This window comes from Marmota flaviventris, chromosome 17, assembly GCF_047511675.1.
Source record: "Marmota flaviventris isolate mMarFla1 chromosome 17, mMarFla1.hap1, whole genome shotgun sequence".
NCBI classification, from domain to species: Eukaryota; Metazoa; Chordata; class Mammalia; order Rodentia; family Sciuridae; genus Marmota; species Marmota flaviventris.
The window spans coordinates 33,233,831-33,239,830 of NC_092514.1; positions in this window are offsets into that span (position 1 = coordinate 33,233,831).

Sequence of the window (6,000 nt, forward strand, 5' to 3'; positions counted from 1 at the left end):
CAGGTAAGGGAATCAGGAGCACTCTCCTGGAGGAAGTGACGGTGACACCAGGTTCTGAGGAAAACTTCCAGGTGTGGAAGGAGTGAAGGTGTTGAGTTGGGGCTAGTCAATGGCTGGCATGGGTCAGGTCAAGGTGGAACAGTGCTGGGCTCCCCTTATAGCCACCAGGGAGGCCAGTTAGGGAGCCTGGCTCACACCCAGTGCTTAATCTCTTAGTATAGGGGGTTGGTGACAGTGATGGGGTTGACTGATGGCTCATTTCCGATGACAAAAACCATTTAAAGAAGAAGGAAGAATAGGCAGGCATGGCGGCTCACACCTGTAATCCCAGCTTAAAATGAGGAAGAAGAGGAGGAGGAGGAGGAGGAGTATTCAGATCATCCATGTCTACATTGGAAACAAACATGGACCCTCATTCAGTCCAGTTCTACAAGCTCACACTGAAAGCTGCCACATGCCAGGTCATGATGGGCACAGGCAGGAGCGGTGTGACATGTAGCTCTGGCCTTGAGGAGCTTTTGAGGTCTTCAGGGAGTCATGTGATGAACCCAGCCTAATTCCCTCTTAAGATTGGGAGCCATCTGGTCACAAAGTCATGAAAAGTTAATTTCTTTTTTACTATAAATTACTGTGATTTCTAAACTTGCTTGGAATGCCTGCCGATGCCTTGAGCTCACCCATGCCTGGCTTTCCCTGACCAGATAACGACCCTCTCTGAAACTCCAGTGGCGCCTCATAAATTCTGGTGTTGGGATCTAAATTTACTCCCTAACTTGAAATGTTGAATCATTTAGACCATTAACCTCCTACCTGCCTTTGTATTATGCTTGTCAAAATCCTGTTATCTGTAAGTTCTCAAGACACCCCCATTTTGCAACTTTTTGTGCTATAAAACCATGCTCCTAGAGAACTTGGGTACTGTCCTCTAACTCAAGGATTTTGGGAGAGACAGTCCTGGCTGGAATTACAAGCTTGCTTTAATTTGATTTAAAATTGGAGTCGGTGGTCTTTTCTTTGTGTTGTGGCTTAACAGCATGGGGAGCCGACCATCTGCTGGGTCTGTAGTGACCACTCCAACAGGGGGACAAGGAGGTAGGCCTTAGTCCTGTGACTGGGAAAAGGGTCCTGTCATCCAATAGGTCAGAAAAACACTGAATTATGGGCTGGGGCTGTAGCTCATTGGTAGAGCACCCACCTCGCACATTTGAGGAACTGGGTTCTATCCTTAGCATCACGTAAAAATAAATAAAGATTTAAAAAAAAAAAAGACTGAATTAAATCAAACTAGACTTGACTGGAAGACTTCTCAGAGCCTTTGGGATGAAGGACACCATGAATCCCAAGAAAGAGTAGATATTCAGTATTTCCAAAATTGAATGGGCTGCCAAGCTCTTTCTTTGAAATTTTCTTCTAAATCTGCTTTAGATTTCCTGACCCAACCATTTCTCTGTGTTATTTAAAACCCTTAAACATCCTTTTTAAAAGGCTGTGTAACACGTATAATTCATAACCTATTTTCTTATCTGCTCCCTCCCCTTTCTGGGGATGTAAGTGTCCAGTTTTTCTCCCTTCAGTTGTTTTTCTATAATTTAAAACAGGGCTTAAGCATTAAAGGGAGCAAATTCTGAAGGTGTTTCTGAGCAGGTCTTGCTGCTGCTGCTGCTTGGCCGGGCTCCCAGATCTCCCAAGCCAGACAACAGCCAGAGCCTCCCCATAGGGGCACCTGGCAAGGTTGCCATGGCAACCACAGGAGGGAGGAAGGGAAGATGCTCGAGGGATGGGGACTAGACAAGGAAGCCCAGGCCTTGAGGTTGACCAGACTAGACTGTTGGGGGACCTTTGGGGGATGATGGCCTTTACTGTCTTCATGTCTCTGGGGAGCACCAGGCTACCACGGGTCAGAATCAGAAGGATTCTTCTTCCCAGGAGCCAGCTGGATCAAAGCTCAGGCTGAGAAGTAGCTTAGCTTCAGGCTGATCAGCCTTCATTCCTGCCTTGGTGTGAGCCCACATCTCCAAAGCTTCTTTAATTCTTTTTTATTGGATGGAAATTTTTTTCTTCTAGAAATTTCTCAATTTGGTTTGAATTGTAGGTTCCTCCAGGAAGTTGTAACAAGGATCTCTTTATATATTGGATTCCTCAGAGGAAGAAGTTTCTAGGTGAGAACATAGCAGGCCCTGGCCTTGCACTCCCAGCAATGCAGCTTGTAGAGGGACTGTGGTGCAAGGACCCCTGTTCCCAGAGGCCCCTATCTGATGGTGGAGCTCTCACCTTGACTCTCAGACAGCCGCCCAATTCTGTAGAGCATCTCCTCTCCACGGAAATTGTCTGTGTGCCCGGGGCCATTGTGAGATTCATTCTTCAATTTACAAAACGGGGGTGCTGGGGGTGTGGCTCCGTGATAGAGCACTTGCCTAGCATGCACAAAACCCTGGGTTCAACCCCCAGTACTGCAAACAAACAAAACTACATAAAAACCAGGCAACTTATATATGCCAAACTGCACACAGTGGCCAGGTGGATGGGCAGGAGGATTGAGGAGGTGATAAAGGCTGCCTTTGGGTTTTTATTTCATAACCCTTGTATCATTGGAAACTTCCAACGAACTTTATCCCTGTATTACTTTTATAATTCATAATTTAATTAAAAATAGGAATTTATGAGGGAGGAAAAATTATTCCCTTTAATCCATTAGCTGAAACAATCAATGTGAATATCTGAGCGTTTGTCTTCCAGGCTTTTAAGAAGGGATTTGTTTTGAATATAGAGCAGCAGCCACTTTATAACAAAAGGGCTCAGCTAAGTGCTCTTTGCACAGCAGCCGGACTTTGCTTTTAAGTCACAGACCTCTTCCGTTTTCCTGGGGCCCACCCTCTGCAGATGCGCCAGCCTCACCCGACCAAACAGTCTGGAACCCAAGGTGGGGATGCAGCGGGCGTGGTCGGAGGGGCTGGAGGCCCTTGGAAGCTACTCTCGGAGCTTGGCCTGACTGAGCCAGAATCCTGAAAAGCTCCCGCCCTGTGCATTGTCCCAGGGAGTGTCCCAGGGGTCACATCTTCCTGACCTTTGCTTTGGATTCAATTCTGGCTCTGGGTCCTCACCTGAGAACTGGACTTCGGTCAGGCCCTGATTGCCAGTCTCCTCTGAGTCCCACTCAATTGTCTTTCTTTGCTGTAATCCTAACTGTGCCCTCTTGGGACCCTAGCTGCAGGCAGGGCTGCTTGGTCTAGTGGGGACACCGGGCTCTTCAGATCCTCTTCCTTCCTCTATGGAAGTGGAAGCCCCTTTCCCTGTTGCTGAGCCATTCTGCGGACCTGTGGCTGTGCCAAGATGTCCATTTAAGGGGCAATTGAATGCTGGGAAGTGTGTTCTGGGACTGAACCTGGATCTGAGAAAAAGCCAATGTGATTTGTTTTCACCACTAAAACCAGATCCTACGGTCCTCCCACACTCATCCATCTGTTGGGGGCTTTGGGAGGCCTAGCTCCCTCCAGGTGGTTGGCAAGTCAAGAACTTCTAGGGTCCCAAGACATTCCCTGGGGAGGGGAACACAGTTCCAGGCTGCCCTCTAGGGGAAACTGAACTCAAGCACAATGAACTCGTGTTTTGATCATGACCTCTGGGAGCTGCTCCTGGGCTGGTTAAACAGGCAGGCGGTAAACAGGCACCCAAGGCGATTAGCACGTGGCTCCCTGCACAGCGGGTTTAATTATGAGCATGACTTAATGATAATAAAATGTGGGGCAAATAGAGGGGGAAAAAAATCTGTCCCCCCCCTAGTGGCCTCCACAGCTCTTCCAACTGGGTAGGGTCCCCTCTCCCTCCTGGGTGATTTTCCCCAGGGCTGGGTGTTTTGTTTCTTCCCTAATTTCATTTGCATTACATCATTGATACCAACTCACTGTGGCAAAATTGGAAAATGTAAAAGGCATAAAAAAAAAAATCTTCCCCCACTTCATAGCCTCGCCACTTCCTCTCTCTCTCTCTCTCTCTCTCTAAGCAGCTTAGAGTTAGTTGTGGCACTTGCCGCCATCTGAACTCATCTTATTGACTTCTTTATTTCCTTGTTGACTGTTTCTCCCCACCACACCCCTAAGTCCTATGAAAGCAGGGACCTCGTCTGTCTGTGCCCAGGCTGTGAGCCCAGGAGAGGGCCTGACCACAGCAGCCGCCCTCCTGCATGGCTGATGGATGAGCGCTCAGGTGAGGCTACCTGTTTCTAGCTCTTCCCTATCCCGAATTCTACACCCCAAATGTAACAAATTGTTTCAGGTCAGGTGTGGCTCAGGGAGGCTCTGGATGCCAGAAGGCACAGAGAAGGTGGATCCCATGAAGATGACCTGAGAGTCACATGCCTACCCTGAGTACTCCTGAGAGGGGCAGAGTGAGGGAGGAGGAAGGGCTCCTGTCAGATCCCTACTGTGGGGGACTGTATCCTCAAAACCCTTTATTTTATTTTATTTTTTTTTTGTCCAGGAATCAGAGAGGTTCATTGACTTGCTCAAGATCTTGCAGCTGTTCCTCAGTGGAGTTAGGACAGGAAGTCCAGATGCAATAATAATAAGAGAGCCATCTTTTAGAAAAACCTATCAAATCAGAATCAGGGGTTACATTTTTCAGAAGGGTTTCAATTGAAAAGAAGCTCCGAGGCACGTCTCAGGGGATTTCAATGCCCTTTGCCTTTGGATGTTCTTCTGTCAAAAGCCTTCGTCTCTGTGTTAAGGAAATGGATTTCATAAGAGTGAATTCAACAGGGAGGTCTGGCAACCTGGTTAACTGAGGCAAAGGTCACGGGAGTTTATAAAGGGTGACCCCTCCTTGAGACTTCTGCTGTCTGACTGGTTTCATATGAATTGGCCTTTATCCATCAGAATGTAAAACTCTATGTTTGTTAAACATATTTTAGAAAATTGTGAAACCATTGTAGGGAGGGTAGGAGATGGTAGTAGTTCTTCACTGACACAGGTTTACCACCTCCTTTAAACTAGATTCCACGTGTCCTTGCAAATTAAAAATGTACCACCCTGCCTCTCTTATTCCTTGTTCTTTCAAAGCTACAAATTGTCTCAGAGCAGCTTTTGCAATGATCCTTGCAGTCTGCACCCTCCCCACAGCAAGTTTACAAGTGGGATCCCACAAAGAGACTCCCGGGTTCTAGTTTAAATTCTGCAGGTCTTTCAGTGCCCCCACCTGGGCTCTTCCCAGGACAACCCCGGTGCTATCCTGTCTGCTCACCTACAGCTGCGGTCACCAGCACTCCCCAGCCAGGACTCTGCTGGGAACTCAACACAATAGTCCAAACCATCATTTTATGTTTTTGGTGCCCGTGACCACTGAGCTAGGCCCCCAGCCCAATTTTAATGAAAAGTCTAAGGGCTCCCATTTCTGGATTCCTATTCATGTTCTGGGAAGTTCGCTTCTTAAAGTTTCTTCAAGCTTAGTCCTAGCCTGATTTTGGCACTGAGTGTTCCTCTCACATCAAGGGCAACGTCCCAGCTACCCAAGGAGCCTCTCCAAAAAGTCCAGTGTAGCAGCAGGCTGTTCCTGCTTTGCTCAGAGGTATCTCCCCCGGGCAGGTGCAGGGAAGCCTGCGCACTGAAGGTTCATTCTTTGGAGGAGGCGAGGTCCTCAGGGGTAAAAAAATCCACTTCCCTAGAGTTTTCTCTCTGCTAGCAGAAGGAGGGATTCAGTGATGCAAACATTAAGAAAACCCTGGGCTGGGGACTGGCTGGGCATGTAACTGGAGAGGAGACAGAAGAGTTACCCCCACTACATATAGCTAGAGAATGGGAGACAGGCAGACCACAGAGGAGTGGAATACATAGCAGGTAGCAGATTTTCATTTTCACCAATGGTTTCTCATTCTCAATGCTAATCATCTGGGGAAACTCTTGGTGCCACTCTCAGAAGCTCAGTTTTGCTTTAACAGATTCCAAAGTAACATTTATTGAACATGTACAATGTATCACTTCCTTTCCCAGGTCTTTTGAGCTTCATGAG